General features: G+C 34.6%; 1 protein-coding gene across 3 annotated transcripts in view; it reads right to left on the bottom strand.

The window, feature by feature from the left end:
• The window catches only part of LOC106673174 (prothoracicostatic peptide), a 103,762-nt gene that overhangs the window by 51,403 nt on the left and 40,348 nt on the right, over nucleotides 1–12,011 (bottom strand). For all 3 annotated transcript variants that reach the window (XM_014405197.2, XM_014405206.2, XM_014405202.2), the window contains exon 2: nucleotides 1,199–1,227. The gene's annotated coding sequence lies outside the window, so the exon portion shown is untranslated. The remainder of the gene's footprint in view (nucleotides 1–1,198; nucleotides 1,228–12,011) is intronic.

Below are 12,011 nucleotides of genomic sequence, written 5' to 3'. Positions count from 1 at the left end.
AGGATAAAAATATGCCGGCGTTTATCGCTGAACTGTCCGGCACACTGTTCAGATGAAAAGAATAAAAACAGTCTCAGTTAAGTTATCACTTGGTTCAAATTAATGTTCGCAGGGTTAAACCTGAGAAAAATTCACCTACAGTGTTCAACTGGTACAATTTCCTTGTCTTTGTGCACATTGCAATTTGAGAGATTTTAGAATTAATTAGAAAGAGATAGATTCGTCAAGGTTTTTATTTTCTTGAAAAACAACAGAAAAACCAATTTTCTATGTAGGAAGTATTCTGGCAATGCTCTCTTTGCAGTGTTTGTGTCACGAGAGTAAAATGCTTGAAAGAAACCACCCGACCCGGCCGAATCCCCCCCCCCACCGAGTCCGCTGCTAGGCCATCGACTCTTGATAATCGTCGAACCAACCCTTTACTTACCACTTGCCAGCCCATAATGAAAGTGTTCACGTATGAAAAAAGACAACCTAAACATCTTCAAATTTCTACATGTAGGGAGATAGGCAGACCAGAAAGATAACGACCAAAACTGTCTTTACTTTTTCCGATTTTACACATAAAGATCATTTTTTCACCATCACCAATTTCGAAAGACGAGTTTTAACACGGTTAAGGGAACGAGTCGACGGCAGGTCGGACTTCACCCTGTCTTATAGGATTAACCTTTCTAGGGGTCTACGCGGCTAATTCCCTCACCCTCAGATCCGCCGAGGTTAATCTAAGCCATGACATGTAAATGACTCAACTTCTACCTTTCATCTGTCAACTATGGTCTCCTGAGTGATATAACAGTTCAGGAAACGGAATTCAAACTGAAAAAGACATTTAAACCCTTGTAATTGGAAACTTTTCCTAATACAGCATGGAATAGGCCAAGAAAAGGGTGGGTCAAATTGTAACTTACTCCCGCCTCTGGTTAACTTGGAAGTTTCCACTGTTTTCTAGACAGCAGCTGATGAGCTTGCTCCATCCCCGAGCAGGGGCTTAACTTACGGCAGACTCGTCGATGAGTCAGTTGATTGATGAGTTTCAGTTGTATTTGTATATTTTCTAAATTTCGAGTAAGTTTCGACTAAAGTGGTTCAAGTTGATAAAAACATGTGCGAAATCGGCCAACTGACGCTTAGTTAGCTTAGACTTACATTTTCATTCTAACTTATAAATTGAAACTTAAAAATTAAATGGGCATACCTGTATCAAAAAGCGTAGTGGAGACTCTCCTGAAAAAAGAAAAATTAATTATGTAATAATTAATTTAAATATGAAATGTAAAAATTATTCGTGTACCAAATATAACAATGGCAGCAATGTTACCAACTTAAACATTGGCATACTTGTCTACATGAGATAGCAATATGACCAACTTTCAAAGCAGCAGAATTATCAACCTAAGTAGCCATGTTACCGACTTAACCACTGGCATAGTTGCCTATCTGAGATTTAGTAATGTTACAAACTTAAAAGTTGGTATAGTTGCCAACCTGAGGTAGCAATGTTACCAACTTAAACATCCGCATAGTTTCCTACTTTAGGTAACAAAGTTACCAACTTACACCCCAGAATAGCTATCAAGCTGATGTAGCAATGTTACCAATTTACACCTCAGCACAGTTGCCAAACTGAGGTGACAAAGTTATCAACTTACACATATATCATTTTGTGCCATTTGTAAACTTTTTCAATGATAAGTATTTTTGTTGGGTGTAACCCACGGTTATTTATTTTACTTAATGAAATCAGCCTGCCTGGAATAGATGTTTAAGGATAAAATTGATATTAAATATTGAATTGACCTGTAAATAATGTCAGATTTTTTGTAACGGTTTTAAAAATCAATTTTGCGTTGATTGGGACGCAATAAAACCTCTGCTTTACGCAATACCAATTATAGTAATGACAATTATGTTTATTTTGAACCTTTTACGCTCCAATATTAACCCGTTATATTACGTTACAAATTGGAGTCTAAATCCATCGTTTGTTGGTTGTGTCACTTTTCAAAAAAGAAGGTAGGATTTTCTAGCCGGGAAGAAAAACAAGGCATTACGTGGTGATGGTATCAGAGGAAGCCGGTTTGACATGTTCAGAGGAGGTTTCTCTCTAAAAATCAAAGAAAGATTTTCAAAAAGCAGAGACAACTCACTTTTTACAAAATACTCGTGATTAAGTCCGGTTACACCAATATTTTGAAAAGGCAAAGGCGATCTCCACTCGACTAATGGGAACCGTTTAATTAGAAATTTTACAAGTCTGCCAAAAACTACATCCGACGATAGAAAATCAGTTGTGTTCCCGCAAAACATAAAGCATGATGGTAAAAGCTAATTATGACACAAGATACCAGATGCGTGTGGAAATGCATCTGAACAACGTGGTTATCCGGACGTCTTCTAAAAGGCCGGTAAGCTTCTTAGTTCTTATCCAACCCTCGACGATATTTACAAAATATTATATAATATAATTCCGCGGGAATTCTAAAATCTAAACATACAATTACGTAAAATCTAAACTTTGTTGAGAGAAGCAGAAAGTAGAGTAATCAATCCATCTTTCTAATGGTTGCAATTACGGTGATTCTAGCTAAGGATTTTTCAATGGAATAACAGGGCACCAGAGACAGAAATATTGTCCAAAAATCAGGTTAAAAATCTTTCCTTTTTTGCCGTAAAATTTGTATTTATGGGCTTTATTTATACTGTTTTCTTATCCTAGGTTAAAACCAAACAAATAAACAAATCAGCTGATATAGGGTGACTGGCGATAAGTGTCGAAAATTTCAGGAGGTGTTTCTACTCACCATATACAACAAATGACTTCCTATATTTATTTTATTTTTTTTTTTTTAACGAGGGTTCGCAATAGCAGAGGTTATATCAACCCTCGGGATGTCGGTGTTTTTGAAAAAAAGCCCAATTATAAGTATGTCGGGTTCGAACTCAGGACCTTCACCTTACAGCGATGAGCGCCGTGTCAACGCCTAAACCGCTGCGGCTACCGACGCCCCCAATGACTTCCTATAAACCCCTGTCCAAATCTCAACTGTACAGAAGTAATTTCAGGTTTTTTTTAAAAATTTTTCGACTTAGGTCCACTAAATTGCATATAAACTGGATAAGGATTACTGACTGTAGAAAAATCTGGTTTGTGCCTCCTGAAAGATCGTTAAATTTGCTGTAAGGAAACCTATTTACATTGTAGAATTGACGAAAAAATTCTGCACGAAAAATTCAGGAAGAAAACAAAAACGTTGAAATTTGTAATTTTTCGAAATGATGGATTGGTATCTGTTAATAGGGGGACCGCGGTAGCCGAGTGGTTAGCATGAGAGACTCTCACGCCGCGGTCGTGGGTTCGATTCCCACCGTCGCCTCTGGCCCTTTTTTCCCGATAACCCCCAATTTGAACACACAAGAATTCGTACTATGGCTAATATGCAAGATCATAAGGCAAAAAAAAAAAAAAACTGTTAACAACTACAAACTCCTGGAGCATTGCAAATTCCCTAAATAGTTCTCCATTCAATTAGCTTCCAGCGGTATACCCTCCTTTTTGGAATGCGCATCTGGATGGCCCAAAAATTTTACATTTTGTTGAAAAAAACTGGTGTTGATGAAGGGGGCACATTCAATTTTTCCAGGAAAACCGTCCGGCTCTTGAGTTTCGTGTCGGTTCTTTAATGTTCAATTCAATCAGTTTGCTTTATGTAATCAGCTGACACTTCCTCAGGTTGGGGATTTAAATTACGAGGGTAATTGATGTAGATGAGGAAAAAATCAACTCACTGCTTGTGGTCATTTCGTTTCAAATTTTGCACCCTCGTAATATGGTATAGGTACAACCCTTCCCGACGGAAGGTATCCCAACCTCATCATTGTGAAACACCAAGGTTTATACATAATGCACGTGTACTGGTTTCGGGATCACGATTAACAAAATGCAAAATTTCCTCATCTACATCAAAGAACCAGTTTCCCTCAGCCTCTGGTGAAGTCGTTAGAAGGTGCGATCTGCTGGAACGTCTCGATGTGGAAAACGAGCTTGGTATTCTCACCCTGCAGCAGTAGCATTACCGTTGCTGCAACCGTAAATGATATGCATATCAGCAAGATCGAACTATAAAGAACTGACACGAAACTCAGGAGCCAAACGGATTTCCTGGAAAATTGAGCGTGCCCCCCTTCAACGATCCAAGTTTTTTCAACAAAATGCAGAATTTTTGGGCCTTCCAGAAGCAGAGCAATCTAAAAAGTTGAGTATACCGCTGGAAGCTAATGGAATGGGGGACGTTTGAGGGAATTTGAGGGAATTGAAAGCTCCAGGAATTTGTGGTTAGTAACAGTTACCAATCCAACATTAAAAAATCCAAATTTCAACATTTTTGTTGTTTTTTCTGAATTTTTCGTGCAGAATTTTTTCGTCAATTCTACAATGTAAATAGGTTTCCTTACAGCAAATTTAACGATCTTTCAGGTGGCACAAACCAGATATTTCTACAGTCAGTAATCCTTATCCAGTTTATAAGCAATTTAGTGGACCTAACTCGAAAAAAAAATCCAAAACCTGAAATTACCTCTTTAACGTTGAGATTTGACAGAGGTTTATAGGAAGTTTTTTGTTGCATATGGTAAGTAGAAACACTTGAAATTTTCGACACTTATCGCCAGTCACCCTATATCAGTTGATTTGTTTATTTGTTTGGTTTTAACCTAGGATAAGAAAACAGTATAAATAAAGCCCATAAATACAAATTTTACGGCAAAAAAGGAAAGATTTTTATCCCTAATTTTTGGACAATATTTCTGTCTACGGAGTCCTGTTGTTACACGGAAAAATCCATAGCTAGAATCAACATAATTGCGACCGTATATTGTACCGCATTGTATATTTAATTTTATATAATTTTTAATTTTAATTTTAATAATTATTCGGAGATCGTGAGTTGCGGTCTGGTGTGACATAGGTTTTGGAAAAACATTTTCTTTATTGTGCCAACGTTTCGATCTTTATTGAGATCATCTTCAGGGCCTGGGATTTATAAACATTGTTCAAATTTTACAAATACAGGTTGGATGTGGAAAAAAAATTTGTAAACTTTTTGTAAAATTTCAACAAGGTTTATAAATCCCAGGCCCTGAAGATGATCTCAATAAAGATCGAAACGTTAGCACGATAAAGAAAATGTTTTTCTGAAACCTACATCACACCAGAACGCATATCACGATCTCCGAATAATCATTAACTAACGTCACTAAACGCCACACATTTAATTGTACTTTATTTTCACATGGTCTTCTGGTAAACTTATTGGGTTGTCCGGAAAATAATGCAGGATTTTGGTATTAAACAAAAAAAAAGAAACTAGTTACTTTAAAGCAATGNAATGAGTAATCCTGTAAACGTAAACAGAATATTTTATATAGATTTTTTTTAATGAAAACTTAAAATCCTGCATTATTTTCCGGACAACCCGATAATTTGTTCAATAAGCCTGTGTGTACTCGATATTCCACATAGACCGTATCCTTAGATACTTAACCACTCACGCAAATAAATACCTTCTCTCATTTGGGTAGTCATAAGGGTAATTATTATTACGCTAGTGATTACCCCTCTATCATACTGCAAATTTATAAAACTAAATAACCTAAACTTCTTTCGTATTAATTAAGGTTTTTAGTTGAGTTAAAAAAGTCAGTGTCACGATGTCACGGGATTCGAACCCATGACCTTCGGCTTGATACGCCGATTCTCTACCACTTGAGCTATCGTGACTTCGATCTTCTCGGGCACTAACTTCCCATCTCAACCCCACCTTTTTGAATTTTTCCTCCTTTTTGCCATTTTTCAATTTCAAAAAGGTGGTTGAGATGGGAAGTTAGTGCTCGAGTGGATCGAAATCAAAGATAGCTCAAGTGGTAGAGTAGTCAAGGTATCAAGCCGAAGGTCGTGGGTTCGAATCCCGCTCGTGACACTGACTTTTTTATCTCAACTAAAAACCTTAATTAATTGAATGACATTAATTGGTCAAGCGGACCACGAAAAATAGTGAATTTAACTTTTTTCGTATGTTTGTGGGTACTCAACACCCACACCCAAACATATTATACGTTCACGCTAATAAATACATTCAGATTAAATTAAAAAAAGACAAATTATGGATATTATTTCCACCTACAAAAGGTGCGGCCGTAATGTGCTTCTTGTAACCAATCAATTTCTTATTATAGTCCCTTATAAGCCTTAGAAGTTTGTTTAAAATCTGCAGGCAGACCACATCTTATTCTTTGCGCAAATTCCTCGCGGTTTGTTAGTATGTACTTTATAGATACATATGCGCAGCATAAAGCTCATCTCTGTGGTATTTTTTTTTCGGCTAGAAGATGCCTGTTGGGGCCTATCCGCAGGCCAGTCGAAAGGATTTTTTCTTTTTTCCCATTTTCTCCATGATCGACGATTTGACTGACGGTTTCATGCAGTTTGTCGGTCGTGTGGTTCTCTCATTCTTTCCAGCATTACGTTCTAAGATAAATTTTCAATTTTTTCAAGGATGTTTTGTATCATTTATCAATTTTACCAACAAAAAAATTTTAAATGCTGGACACTAACAGAGTTTCGTCCGTTGGACATTCTTTATTATCGTAGCTCAAAATTTGATTGTACGAGGTTGCGAGCCGGTCGAGTGGATTTATAGTGGCAATGTGTCCGCTAAGAGTATATTATTTTCCGACTCATTTCGGCAGGCTGGCCGGTCCTCTACATAGACAAGGATTATCGACCCGAGACGTATAAAACCTCCTTTATTTATATGATTTCGATAATCCTTGACTCAAGGAGGCCGGATAGTGCTATCGGCCACGCATTAAGAAACAACGCACGACCGATTTCCCCTCGATTCCATTTTAATTATTCCAATAGGAAAAAAAATACCACATGCGTTTAATTAAAATTATGGCAATTATCTGCAAATAGACTAGAAGGATCATCGGCGGAGATCCATTTAACTAAGACGGCGTAGCAACCACCGTTTTAACGTTTATACCCACTTTACCTATTTACATACAAAAGGCTGATGGAATTTATTTTTAATTTTCTGTTTACATCAAATTTTAACAAAACAATTTCAGGAGAAGAAAGTTCGAGTTAATCTTTCATTTTAATATTTATTACCTAGTTACTTAAACCAATCCTTTACTCGATGTCGTTCATTAATGTTTTACGTTATCTCTATTTTAGTTTTTTACTACATACTTAACCAATTGAACGTATTCAAATGAGAAATACACACTTTATTCTTCTTCGATCGAATTATAACAGAAGGCTACCGACCGCTGAAGATGGCGAGAAGCTACGAGATATTATTAAACGAGTCTTAAGCATATAAGAAGTTCCAAAAACCAAAAGTCACTAGCCGCCAAAAAGCCAAAAAATTGTTTTTGGAAAAAATCAATCGGGATTCGTTTTAAGCACACTGTACAACTGTCAAATAGGAATTTTTATCGCAAACAAAAAAAAATAGATTTTTGGATTAGATTAACTGGATGCAATTTTTTGTTGGTCTCCAATTTTCGAACTCCCAAATTCATAACTCCTCTGGATTTTACCAAATTTTAACATTAAAACAATCGTTCGAAAGCTGTATTGTTCTAATAAAAATTCCTGCATTAAAAATAACAACTATAAAAACAAATAATTCTTCTCTTAAAGTTAAATTAACTATTTTTAACTTCAGATTAAAAGTTTTTTTGGAACCATTATATTCAGTGGTCTGATTGATCGAACTACTTCTTTCAATTAATTGATCTTTTTATGTAAGGTTTTGGTTGAACTGAAAAAGTTAGCATCACGAGCGGGATTGGAACCCACGACCTTCGGCTCAATACGCCGCTGCTCTAACCACTTAAGCTATCGTGTTTTTTAAATTAATTAATTTTATTTTTTTTTTAAATTTGAATTGAGCCTCATTTATATAAGAGGCAAGATATGTTATATTTAAAAAATCTCATATTAAACCAAGATTCCTATATTTTTTATTTTAATTCACGTAATTTTTAATTTCAATTAATTATTCTTTTTTCTAAGGTTTTGGTTGGGATGAAATGAATAATCAATTGAAATAATCAATATGACCGCTAAACATATATGGTTTAATCTAACAATTTTTAATGTTAATTGTAATTAATTATCATAGGTCATTTATAATTTTTTTGTCAAATTAGCCCTTTTAATCTGAAAATAACCTTTTTATATGTTCAAATTTAATTTTTAATTAATTGCAAATAAACTGTTATTACTATTTATTACTATTAATATTATTATTAACTTCAAATTAACCTTAACTTTTTAATTTCAAATTAACACTTTTTCGCATCAAATGAACTTTTTCTACCTTCAAATTAATCTCTTTTTAATTGCAATTAAATTGTTAACTTCAAATTAACGGTACCTTTTTATTTTCAAATCAACCCTTCATATACAACATGTAAAAACCTAGGAGTTTTGATGAAATGTAAGCACGTAAAGTAAATTTCCTGCATTAAAAAAATTAACTATAAAAATAAAATTCTTCTTCTTCTGAAGTTAAATTAACCATTTTTAACTTCAGATTAAAAGTTTCTTTTAAATTTTAATTAGCCTCGTTTTAAGGGGCCGCGGTAGCCGAGTGATTAAGGCGTCAGACTCTCGGTTAGTAGATCCCGCGGTCGTGGGTTCGATCCCCACCGTCGCCTCTGGACTATTTTCTGACGCCTGAGGGGACCGGTGGCCGCAATTATGACCTCTAAAAATATATGTATTAATGCAATGATTTTTAATCATAATTGTAATTAATTATCATCGATCATTAGTTTTTTAAGCCAAATTAGCTGTTTTAATTTGAAATTAACCCTTTTCCAGTTCAACTTATCCTTTTTTAATTCCGAATTAAGCCTTTCTTTAAAGCATTAAAAAATCATAGATGGTATTATACAAAATTAAAAACAAATGATCCTTTCCTACAGTGCAATTAATCATTTTTAATTTCAAGTTAATCTTATTAATTTGAAGGTAAAAGATGTTAATTTGAAATTAACAAAGTATTAATTTGATAGAAAAATGCTATATTATGGGGTATGTACATGCCCAGTAGAACGTACCAGTCCCAAATCCGGCGTTTGGGACGTTTGTCACAACACTACAATAGAAATAAGACGCAGCCATAATAATATTTTTTCTCTTATACTTTTATCTCCTTTCGTAGGGCGTTGAATCATTATCACGACATTGTCCGGGGTCCGTTCAGCCTCCTAGTCTCGATTCAAGCAAGGAAGAAAGTTTGTATCGACATAATTAATACTGGCAACACTTGAATATTTTTGCTTAATTTATGTATTTCTACGAATACTTCGTCTTTAAATTGTATTTTCCCACTTAGTAGAGGGAAAAAAAATAAAAAAAGAAGCGCCGGATATAAAAAGTTTTCATTCCCTCTGAAACGCCTGACATTTACATCTCCTATGTTTAATATCAGGGTTTGAATGTGTTTCATCTGGGTTGAGTTGTTTTGTTTCCGCTACAGAATGTTAATAACGTTTCCATTTCCGTGCCAAGTTAGAAGAATTTGATACCATGACGTGACACCACATTAAGCCGATTGGAACGAACCGGCGCAACACCAACGTGGAAAATTTCCCATCCCGTAATTATCGCAGAAAAATTAGCGAAATAAACAAAAAAAAGTCATTATTTATTAAATTTCCGGCCGTGTCGGCATAAGAGGAAATGCAGAAAAAAAATATATCGACAAGAATGGCAGAAACGCTGGGCAGCAATGACCGAGAAACTGGCAAAAATGTCGGTCAAACCGTGTACAATGTCAACAGAAAAGATGGATGACTTGTTTGCGAATAGGCCACACCAGGCTGACACAGCGGCATCTCCTCGTTATCGAGTCCCAAAGAAATTCTAAAACAAACTGCTGCTTGGATTGAAGCGGGTTTTAAATCTCTTTAACGCGTGGTTATCGCTTATCGAATGAATTTAATTATTAGACCAATTAATTATTCTTTTTATCTAAGGTTTTTGGTTAAGATGAAAAATCAGTGTCACGAGCGGGATTCGAACCCACGCCGCTACTCTAACCACTTGTGCTATCGTGACTTCGATCCCCGCGGACACCAACTCCTCAATGTTCACAACCGTTCGAATTTTCCCTATTATTGCCATATTTTCAAATGCCGTGTAATCACGATAGTAGATATTTTCATGAGATGGGTAGTGGTCTTTTATTTATTAACTTGAGTGTTTTGATATGTGGGTGGGTAGCGGACTATAGAGTCCCAGACAGACAGTTGGTTGTGGCTTTTTCCCCTCGACTCCATTAAATTCCAAAATAAATAGGAAAAGTCTCCGACTAAGAAGTGTTTTTTCCGGGAAAATTAAAAAAAAAGAAGAGAAATAAGGAAAATGGCTCGGCAAAGAGAGGGCGCTAAAATTCGGAAGATAAATGGGACAGAGTTAATAGACGGTAAAGAAAATCGCTTTGTGAGATCCCTTCCGATAAGGAGACTTGGGGAAGAAAATGTAAAGGATTGGAAAACTATCTAAAACAAAACTCAGTCGGATCTGTGACAAAGAAGAAACTGAAAATATTCACCAATGCCAAATAATATGCATTTTTTTATAATAAACTTTGTGTAATTATTTAATACATTTACCCTTAACCATTGTCCATAAATGGCAAACAGACAATAACACAAAATTACCCTTAACGCCGTTACTCAAAACTTCAATTATAAGTAAGGAGGAGCATCATAGACGAGGAATCAAAACCACTTTACACATTTTTTACATGATCACTTAAAATTCCACCGCCTAGGCCGGCAGGAAATGTCAATTATTCAAAAGAAAGAATAATAAATTTATATTCAACATTCGGCAGTGTGAATCCCATGGCCTAAGGTATAAACTTTGTTTTTGCAAACCGGAGGAACTTGCTAGATGATAATGCCATGATATCAGTCTGGACATACAAAGATTTAACTGATAGTTTTCAAACCACTAAAGGATTGAAACAGGGCTGTGTCTTTTCTCCTATCGTAATTTTTATTATTCGTAAATAATATTAATGACCTTATGGAGGTTGATAGTAAAATATTTAAGAACCTATTAGAACTTTTCCCGTCAAATTAAATTTTCTTAACTTCAAATTAACAGTTTTCCCATCAAATTAACCATTTTTTCAGTCAAATTAACTTTTTTTAATTTCAAATTAACACATTCCCATCAAATTAACCCTTCTCCAGTCAAATTAATTTTTCTTAACTTCAAACTAAGACTTTTCCCATCAAATCAACTCTTTTTCAGTCAAAATAACTTTTCTTAACTTCAAGTTAACACTTTTCCCATCAAATTAACCCTTTTTCAGTCGAATTAACTTTTTTTAACTTCAAATTAACACTATTCCCATCAAATTAACCCTTTTTCGGTTGAATTAACTTTTCTTAATTTCAAATCAACACTTTTCCCGTCAAATTAACCGTTTTTCAATCAAATTCATTATTAATTTTATTGCAATTCAAACGGGTCAAATGATCCAAAACCGAACAGTCCAGAGTACAAAAACATACATAATAATTTAGAATTTAAAAATTTAACATTAACTTAATTTAACCCTTAATTTTTTTAAACTATATGATAACTGCAATAGATAACAATAAAACTTGTGGCCAAGGAATAAGGTCCATTTATAAAGTTAAGGACTTTTTTAGTTTGAGATTTTTTGAACTTATGAAATAATTAATTGTCCTCTGAGAACACATTTATTTTATATTTTAAAAAATATCAAATCAAAAGAACAACTTTTTTTACGTCAAATGTTTTCTTCCCCCTCAAAGCTCTTCTTAATTTCAATGAACATTTTTACCTTAAAATCAACCCTTTTTAATTTTAAATTTACTCTTTTTTTACATTAAAATCAACCATTTTAATTTCAAATTAACCGTTGTTATTTTTTTTAATCAAACACCTA

This window comes from Cimex lectularius, unplaced genomic scaffold (genome assembly GCF_000648675.2).
Source record: "Cimex lectularius strain Harlan isolate CLEC.00 unplaced genomic scaffold, Clec_2.1 scaffold218, whole genome shotgun sequence".
In the NCBI taxonomy this organism is placed as follows: Eukaryota; Metazoa; Arthropoda; class Insecta; order Hemiptera; family Cimicidae; genus Cimex; species Cimex lectularius.
Note: the sequence above shows the minus strand (reverse complement) of the source record. Positions and strands in the feature narration are given on the sequence as shown.